This window comes from Rutidosis leptorrhynchoides, chromosome 5 (assembly GCF_046630445.1).
Source record: "Rutidosis leptorrhynchoides isolate AG116_Rl617_1_P2 chromosome 5, CSIRO_AGI_Rlap_v1, whole genome shotgun sequence".
Taxonomy (NCBI): domain Eukaryota; kingdom Viridiplantae; phylum Streptophyta; class Magnoliopsida; order Asterales; family Asteraceae; genus Rutidosis; species Rutidosis leptorrhynchoides.
Genome location: NC_092337.1, coordinates 324,559,506 through 324,569,806, shown reverse-complemented (window position 1 = coordinate 324,569,806; position 10,301 = coordinate 324,559,506). Strand labels below are relative to the sequence as shown.

The following is a 10,301-nucleotide window of genomic DNA, read 5'->3' as shown; positions in this document are numbered from 1 at the left end:
GAATTTTTTTTCTCAAACTATAATACACAATGATAAACATTTAGTCCGATCATATAGGTACGACTATTTCCTAAATTGTGAATCAAAGCAATTAAGTTGAAACAAATCACAAACATTTACGCATAAAATCAAAAAAGGGAAAGGAAAAAAGCTTACCTCAGTAGCGCAACTGAAAAGAAGTGATGGATTAGACGGTAGGGTTGAGTTTGGAGCAGAATCGTTTAAAATGATTTAGCAAAAGGTAGGGTTTTATTCAAGAATTTTGCAGATAAAATTAGTTTAGGGATTTTTAATTAAGAAATAAAAAACAATTTCCGTTGCCGGGACTTGAACCCGGGTCTCTCGGGTGAGAGCCGAGTATCCTAACCAACTAGACTACAACGGATCTTGCTGACAATTCGAGTATAAATTTTTAAATTTTAATGGCTTTTAAGTCAACTCACGGCTTTCACTTCAACCTAACCTACCCTACCCGTCTGTTCGAGAAATTTTGTGTAGAAAAAATGAAATGAGATGAAGGGGAATGACTGTGAATCCTTCCAATTTGGAAGGAAGAGATGATGCGAAAAATACACTAAATTCTCCTTCCCTTTTATTTCCTTTCTCTCTCAAACTAAACTCTGAAACATCAATTTCATTTAGCTTCTTTCCCTTTCATCTCCCTTCTATTGGTTTTATTTTTTGATAGAAAAAATTGATATGGTTACTTTGTGAAGGATGTTATCCCACATAGGTGGGAGGAGAAAGTTGAAGATAGGTGACTTGGTTATAAAATGAGGGCTAAGTCTTCATTCCAATTTGCACCAATCAATACAATTTAAGTATTTGATTATTTCTTTCTTTCTTACTCTTGTTTGAGAGTTGTATTAGTTAAATATTTTGGAGAGTGTAGTTGGCTTAAGAGAGTCGTCTATATCATTGTAACAATTTGTGATATAGTGTATTTCTCTCTTTGGGGGCCGGTGGTTTTTCTCCTGTTTTGGAGTTTCCACGTTAAATCTTGTGTTGTGTATTGTTCTTATTTCTTTACTATTATTGTTGGGTTGGGTGGTGGAAATTAGTGAGACCGTAATTTCCCAACAACTGGTATCAGAGCGTCAGGTTTGACGGGGGGTCTCGATTATAGGAGTCGGAGTATGCTCTGTGGTTGTCACGGGAGTGGATCGTCCACATCAGAAACGAGTTCTATTGATCGTATAGGGTATCTGGTTAGAAAATATTTTTTCTGATTCGGAGTAAGTGATGTCTAGAATTTGTAGTGGACCCGGTGTTGGATTTTCCGATTTAAAGGATCCTGTGCGCAACTCCACTGCATCTGTCGGCCAGTTGAAACGTGAGCAAAATCAGAGAAAGTGTTGTTCGTAGGATACGGATACGATGTCGAAGTTCAGTCCGATGAGGTTTGATGTAGAGAAATTTGATGGGAGGATCAATTTTGGCTTGTGGCAGGTTCAAGTCAAGGATGTGTTGATTCAGTCCGGTTTACACAAGGCTTTGAAGGGTAAACCCACCCTTGTTCCCGGCAGTGCTTCTAGCAAGAAGTTCGATGAAGAAGAATGGGATGATATGGATTTGAGGGCGGCAAGTACGATTCGTTTGTGTCTTGCAAAGAACGTGCTTGCAAATGTGCACGGGTTATCAACGACAAAGGAGCTTTGGATTAAACTAGAGCAGTTGTACCAGGGCAAGGGCATCTCAAATCGGTTGTGTCTTAAAGAACAATTTCATACTCTACGTATGGATGGGGGTTCAAAGATTTCAGATCATCTAAGTATTCTTAATGGTATTGTTTCAGGACTTGAAGCTATTGGAGTTAAAGTGGATGATGAAGATAAAGCTTTGAGGTTGATATTATCTTTGTCATCGTCTTAAGAATACATGAAACCTATTTTGATGTATGGGAAAGAAACTCTGAAGTTTGAAGACGTTACTAGCAAGCTCCTATCCGAGGAGAAAAGACTGGAAGGTAATGGGGTCTCGTCATCAGAAAGTACGGTACTGTTGTTTTCGGAAAGGCGGAAGAGAAACTCCGGAAAGAATCTGGTATGCTGGAAGTGCGGAAAAACTGGGCATGTAAGGGTTATTTGTCCAGGTGGAGCTAATTCGGCAAATGGCTCCAAAGGCGCTAATGATGTCTCCGTTGTTACAGAGAGTGACGAATTCCTCTAAAGTCACGTCATCCTCATGGTGTGTCCGCGCCACCGTGAAAAGGGATGTTCGTTAGCGGTTCCACAATTACACATGGGCATTGGTTTGGCGTTGATGCAGGTTGTGTGGTGGAAACTAAAGTTGTAGCTGATGGGACTTTCGGGAAAGCCAAACAGGGAAGTTTCACCATAAAGTTTCGGCTGGTTGTTCAACAACATGTGCCGAGGTGAAATGCTTGGAATGTGATATTCTAAGTGCTATACTCTTAATGTGAGACGACCCGTCCTAATCCATAAGGACGAATACAATAACATATGATTACATTACGAGGTATTTGACCTCTATATGATATATTTTACAAACATTGCATTCATTTTAAAAGAAAAACTTTCATTACATCGAAAGTTGATAGACATGCATACCATTTTATAATATCCAACTATAAATGACCTAATCTGTCATTTGCTTAATTATAATATTTATTGAACTCAACGACTTGAATGCAACGTCATTTGAAATAGGCCATGAATGACTCCAAGTAATATCTTTAAAATGAGCAAATGCACAGCGGAAGATTTCTTTCAATCTTGAGAATAAACATGCTTTCAAGTATCAACCAAAAGGTTGGTGAGTTCATTAGTTTATCGTAATCAATCATTTCTATAATTTTAATAGACCACAAGATTTCATTTATTCAATAATCATACACTCGCAAGTGTTTAAAATTCATTCATATGGATTGAACACCTGGTAACCGACTTTAACAAAATGCATCTAGAATATCCCCAAAAATATAAACATCGAAGTACTAAAGCAGTTCAAATTATCTGACTGGGGAGTGTCAAAGCCCATAGATCTATCTTTAGGATTCGCGTCAATTGGTGGCAATTATAATAAACACCAATTCTTAGGCTACCAAGTTCAACAAGGGCGATATCCGGTATAACAATTCAACCATAGAATGTAGTTTCGATTACTTGTGTCTATTTTGTCAAACATTTATAAAAACGCATGTATTCTCAGTCCCAAAAATATATATTGAAAAGCATTTAAAAAGGGAGCAAATGAAACTCACAATACTGTATTTCGTAGTAATAATGCATATGATGGCATTGAACAAGTGCAAGGTTGGCCTCGGATTCACGAACCTATATTAATTATATATATTTATATGTTGGTCAATATCTGTTTGACTGTGAACCAATATTGGGTTATTTACACAGAGGTATGGAAAAAATTGCGGAAAATCGAACAATTATACAATATTTGCCACTGTCTAACAATTTAGGTCAATTCGTAGTGTATCACAATCCTAATGCTCGAGACTGGTATGCAAAAGTCAACAAAAGTCAACTTGACCCAAAATGACTTCTAAAATCTATACATAATTATTATATAACTTAAATATAGTCGTTTTAAATATATTTAACAGATTTTATTAGAGTAAATAATATAAATAGTTTATTAATAAATAAAAATTTATATTAAAATTTATATATAAAAACATACTTTTATATATCTTAAGTAATAAAATTTATAAAGTTCACTTAATATCATAAAAATATAGTGGTATGTATTATTAATGTAATTATATTACATGTTGTAAAATACCTTTGTATCACATATCCATTTGATAAAATGATATTGATAATAATAATAATAAGTAAAAGTTGTATTATTTTATAATAATAATAATTATTATTATTATTCTACTAATAATAATAACAATATTTATATTTATTAATGATGATATTAATTATGATAAAATGATAATTCTAATCATGATAATTTTAACAATAACGATACTTTTAATATTAACAGTAATAATATTAATATTTTATAAAAATAATAGTTCTATTCAAAATGATAATTTTTAATAATAATAATACTAAAATGATAATAATAATAATGATATTTTATAATAACATTGATATTTCTATTAAAATGATAATTTAGTAAAAATGATAGTTTTAATATTAATAATAATAATGATAAAAATAATAAAAATGATATTTTTATTTAAATCAGTATCTTACAATATTTTAATTTTGTCATTTATTATAATGTATTAATGATAAAAATTTATGTTAATATATAGTAAAAATATATTTTTATACAGTAAGTATTATAATTTGTAAAATGTTCACATAATATCTTTTTAATGATAAAAATGTATGTATCATAAATATATATTTGTATCAAGTATTTATTTGATTAAATAATATAATATTGATAATAATAATAATGAACCAAAAGTTGTATGATTTTATAATAATAATAATATTAATTATTTTAATAATAATAATAATAATAATAATAATAATAATATTGATATTTACTAATGATAATAATAATTTTGATAACAAGTAATAATCTTTTGTAATAATACTAATGTCATAATAATATTACTAATAATGATAAAAATAATGAAAACAATTTATCTAAATCATAATCTTAACAATAATTTAACTGAATCATGATACTTATACTCATTATTTCCTAATCGACTTGTTTAATAGCTTTTAGTCCTCTTTTATATCGTATTCATAATAATGATAATAATAGTAATCATAATAATTAGATGATATTAATATTAGTTTTAATGATAATGATACTAATAAGTATTATAATAATATCAATGATCAATGATAATAATAATAATAATAATAATAATAATAATAATAATAATAATAATAATAATAATAATAATAATAATGATAATATTAATAATAACCTTAATGGTAATAACGATAGTAATAACAATAACAATCATAATACTTATATTAATAAGGATAATGATATTAATAATAATAATAATAATAATAAAATAATAATAATAATAATAATAATAATAATTAAATAATAATAATAACGACGATAATAAAGACGATAGTAATAATAATAATCATTTTAATAATAATAATACTAAAATTAATAATAATTCAGTTGACCATATCTTTTAATCCGTTCATCGAAACCATAAGCTTTCTAAATGAAAAGTTATTAATTTTTTGCCAGCTTTCCAACGACATGCATATCATATACCTTATCTCAGTCGCATATGTATCAAATTCGTGATTTATCATAAACTATATATTGACGAAATAAAATATACAAGCACGCAAAATCATAAGTACTCGAGCACTAGTCAGGGATACACTACTAATATATAAAAGATAAGATATGAGTGCTCACGTATCAATATTGAGATTCAATATTGCAGGAAGGTACGTAGACGCAACGGAGATGATAAACACTAGTTTGACCTCACGAGCATACCCCCTGAAGAATACCCATAACCTCCATAGCTATAACCCATGTTTTCCTTAGCTCTATCCTGTTCGAAAAAATCCATTTTGAAATAATACGCTCATGACCTCGTCGTAGTATTTTATGTATACCAATAATATCTTGAAATAATACTGAGTAAATATATATATGTAAATCGATTGAGAGAGTTTAGATAAATATATTTCAAGTTTCTATAAAATAATGAAACAAATTCTATTTATAATAGATTTTTGAATTATTAAAGTGAATTATTAAAGTATGAATTATTAAAGTGAATTATTAAAGTATGAATTATTAAAGTGAATTATTAAAGTATGAATTATTAAAGTGAATTATTAAAGTATGAATTATTAAAGTAAATTATTAAAGTTAAAGTAAAGTAAAAGTAAAGTAAATGTAAATTTAAAGTATAGTAAAAGTATAAAACTGTGTACGTATAATACGCGTATAAATATATATAATATTAATTTAAATCGTTATATATATTTAATAAAATAAAATATAAATATCGTTATCTTTATCATACTGGTTAAGTAATGAGTTGTCAAAAGTGGTTCTAGATATTTATAAAAGTTATATACGTTTTAATAATAAAGTTCTTTTTAAACTGAAAACGTTTTTGTACGTTTGAAACTAAATCAAATAAATATGATAATTTTGTTTTCCAAAACTAAATATATTTAAGAATCATTTTGTTAAAAGGTTAAAATAATGAAAATCGTTATATCATAAAACGTTTTAGAAAAGTAGAATTTTATATATTCATAATAGGTTTCAAGTTTTTAAATTACAGTTTGTTGGTGAAGTGTGAGGTAAAGTCCAATGGTTAATATAAACGTATGAAATCATCTTAATGTAAAATGTCAAATGGGTTTATCTAATCGACGAACCTTATCCTAGTTATTTATTCTATAAGATCAATCATTATGAAAGCTAAATAATTAACTTATCAAAAGACACGAGAAAATTATTGTAAAGTATGTATTGGAGATCAAACAGGAATTTACACTAACTTTTGTCTAACACTCGTTAATTGACACTTTGTTCTTTCTTGTGAATCACTTTACCATTTATTCCGAATATTGTTAAAAAGGAAAGGTTTTCTAAATCAAAGTGGACCTCTCAACAGAGACTCGTAATCATACAATGTATCTGATAAATCAATCATTTGATATTATCTTCTAATTCCATCGATAAACATATTGAAACAAATACGTTCATGTAAGGTATTATACATTTAATACTTTGTTAATATTCTCAAGTTATAATATAAATTCATATATATATATATATATATATATATATATATATATATATATATATATATATATATATATATATATATATATATATACATACATATATAATCACATCCATTTATATAATGGTTCGTGAATCGTCGGAATTTGGTCAAGGTTAAATGAATGTATGAACACAGTTTAAAATTTTTGAGATTCAACATTACAGACTTTGCTTATCGTGTCGAAAACATATAAAGATTAAAGTTTAAATTTGGTCGGAAATTTTTGGGTTGTCACATAATGGTGGAGTATGATAATTCTTGTTAAGAGTTATGATTGTCTGTGATGACAATGATTGTCGGTTTAGACAATGTTCGATAAAGATGCAAGTTTTGTCTTTTGGGAGATAATGTCATTGGCATGAAGATGAGGATCTTGAAGTTGTCGTCGATGAAGCATCTATATCGGTTATCCTTATAATGTTGGAGTATGGTTATCTTTTTCTATCAAAAAGGTGGAGATTTGTTGGTTTTATTTTTTGATAGAAAAAATTGATATGGTTACTTTGTGAAGGATGTTATCCCACATAGGTGGGAGGAGAAAGTTGGAGGTAGGTGACTTGGTTATAAAAGGAGGGCTAAGTCTTCATTCCAATTTGCACCAATCAATACACGTTAAGTATTTGATTATTTCTTTCTTTCTTACCCTTGTTTGAGAGTTGTATTAGTTAAATATTTTGGAGAGTGTAGTTGGCTTAAGAGAGTCGTCTATATCATTGTAACAATTTGTGATATAGTGCATTTCTCTCTTTGGGGGCAGGTGGTTTTTCTCCTGTTTTGGAGTTTCCACGTTAAATCTTGTGTTGTGTATTGTTCTTATTTCTTTACTATTATTGTTGGGCTAGGTGGTGGGAATTAGTGAGACCGTAATTTTCCAACACCTTCTCTCCAAAATTACACTATGGAACAGACCCTACAAATGGTATCGTAGGGTAATGCGAGTTGAGCAAGTTAAAGATAAGTTATGATAAGTCAAATAATATCCTTAGGCCAAATACGAAGGAGATAAGGAGATGCTTAAATACACCTGAAATCTACAATTAATAATATTTTTCTCCTTTGAGTATTAATTTTTTTTTCACAATAAATCCTTTACGTAGTTTAAAGTTTTTGAGCAATGAAATCTAATAAAAAACACTATTTTGTAAGAGGTCGTGAGGGAGATTACAAGGCTCAGTAAGTCAAGAATCACAATATCATTGGATCTTTATAATGAAGTTCAAGAAAAGAAAATTTTCGAAAGAATTAAATAATATCTCACTTTCTCTTGTTTAGATCATTAAACACAACACTATTCTGAAATAGTCGTAACACCAACATTTTTTCATAAAGAGGCGAACTAACGTTTCTTTAAATAGTTTATCCAGTTCCACGACGTGAAGATCGAGAGTTTACAATCCACCCAAATCCACACATCTCCTGCCACATTACGTGGGTTAAAAATGTGTTCAATTGGATTCTACATAGCATTTGCAGCTAGGACAAAGAATCGTGTTTTACCACAAACCCCACTATGATAGATTTAGTTGATGCCTATCCAACATGCCTCTCCACCGTATAATGCTTAATTTCTAAAGGAGATAATCAACCCATTTAGTAGAATGCATAATATATGGTAATATAATCTTGTCGATATGGATCCTTGCTTACTTGACAGGAACAAATACCATCACCCGAAAGAGTCCAAGTCCAAAGATTATGTGACAACCCGGAAATTTCCGATCAAATTTAAACTTTAATCTTTATATGTTTCCGACACGATAAACAAAGTCTGTAATGTTGAAATCTCAAAAACTTTGAACTGTGTTCATGTATTCATTTACCCTTCGACTACTCTCGATGATTCACGAACAATTATGTGCAAATAGATATGTATGAATATATATATATATATATATACACACACACACACACATATATATGAGTATTAAATTGGGAAATATTAATAAAACATTAAACGGTTTGGTTGATATGAAAATAAGTTATGAAGTCTATTATATGACTTGAGAACGTTAACAAAGTATTAGATGAATAATACTTTACATGAACGTAATTATTTCATTATATTTATCAACGGAATTAAAAGATAATACCAAATGATTGAATTATCAGATATATTGTGATATGATTAGGGGTCTCGATTGTGAGGCCCACGTTGATTTGAGAAATCGTTTCTTTTTAACCGTATTCGGAATAAATGGTAATGTGATCTTCGAGTAAGGAAAAAGTGTCAAGTAGCGAGAGCTAGACAGATTGGTGGAAATTCCTGTTGATTTCCAATACATGCCTTACAATAATTGCTTCGTGACTTTTGATAAGATAAACTATTTAACTTTCATATTATTTAATGTAAAAGTAAAATTGGGGAATATAGATAACTTAGAAAATGAATATCGATAAGTTAAGTGATCGATAGTAACACTTGTTTATTGATTCAATTGATTTATAGATATGTAATTAGAACGTTTGAGAAGTTAAATTAAACGTTGGCGCATAAATGAATCATATCAAATTATGTACTAGAGCGTAAAACGTAAGGTGATATAATAATATCTAATATTTAAACGATTTTAAATATATTAAACTTTATTAGTTTTTGAAAAACTAAATATTATATTAGCAAATAAATATTTCTAAAATATATAAGTTTATATTTTTAAATGATAATATCATTATTTTACAAAGTGATAAAATATAATATTAACTTGGTCGTAAAACGTTTTGGATTTAAAATAGTATTATTATAATATATATTGGTAAATAACGAGACGTCGATTTATAGAAGCAAATGACCAAAACACTCAAATGAATAAGTTATACTTTGAGTGGGATAATTTTTCATTGTTTTGAGTCTTTTTATTGATAAAGGTACATTACACGAAACATAAAGTACCAGTTTTCTAAGCGTACGAAATTGCGTTCGAAAAACCGGAACTGCTACTTAAGTCGAGGGTCAACGTACAACACATCGGTGTAAAAATTACAAATCAACTATGCACGAGAATATAATATAATATTTAATTAATTCTAAAGATTTAATATATTATTTATTAAATATATGTATATAAGATGTCTTTAGTGTAAGAATTGCGAAGTGACTGGATTTGTGTCTCATGCGATCGCATGAGACCACCCTCACATCCTCATGCGATCGCATGGAGGGTAGGTGGGATATATTGCCTATAAATCGAATTCGAGTGTGTTTTTGATTCATTCCATTCACATTCTCCGTAATATTATTATAATTATTTATATTATTTATATTATTATTATTATTATTATTATTATTATTATTATTATTATTATTATTATTATTTTTATTAAGATTATTCGTATTATTATTAGAGTTATTATTATTAGTAGTATTATACAAAAAATACTACGACGAGGTCATGAGCGAGTTATTTCAAAACATGTCTTTGAACGGGAAGGAGCTAATGAAATTATGGGTTATAGTTAAGGAGGTTATGGGTGTAGTTTGGGGGTATGCTCGTGAGGTCAAACTAGTGTTTATCATCTCCGTTGTGTCTACGAACTTTCCTGCAATATTGAATCACAATAT

The 10,301-nt window shown here is 28.9% G+C and overlaps 1 non-coding gene across 1 annotated transcript; it reads right to left on the bottom strand.

Moving 5' to 3' along the window:
- Positions 1-312: 312 nt before the first annotated feature.
- On the bottom strand, positions 313-385 carry TRNAE-CUC (transfer RNA glutamic acid (anticodon CUC)). Its single transcript has one exon. It is a non-coding gene; the product is annotated as a tRNA-Glu (tRNA).
- Positions 386-10,301: the final 9,916 nt, after the last annotated feature.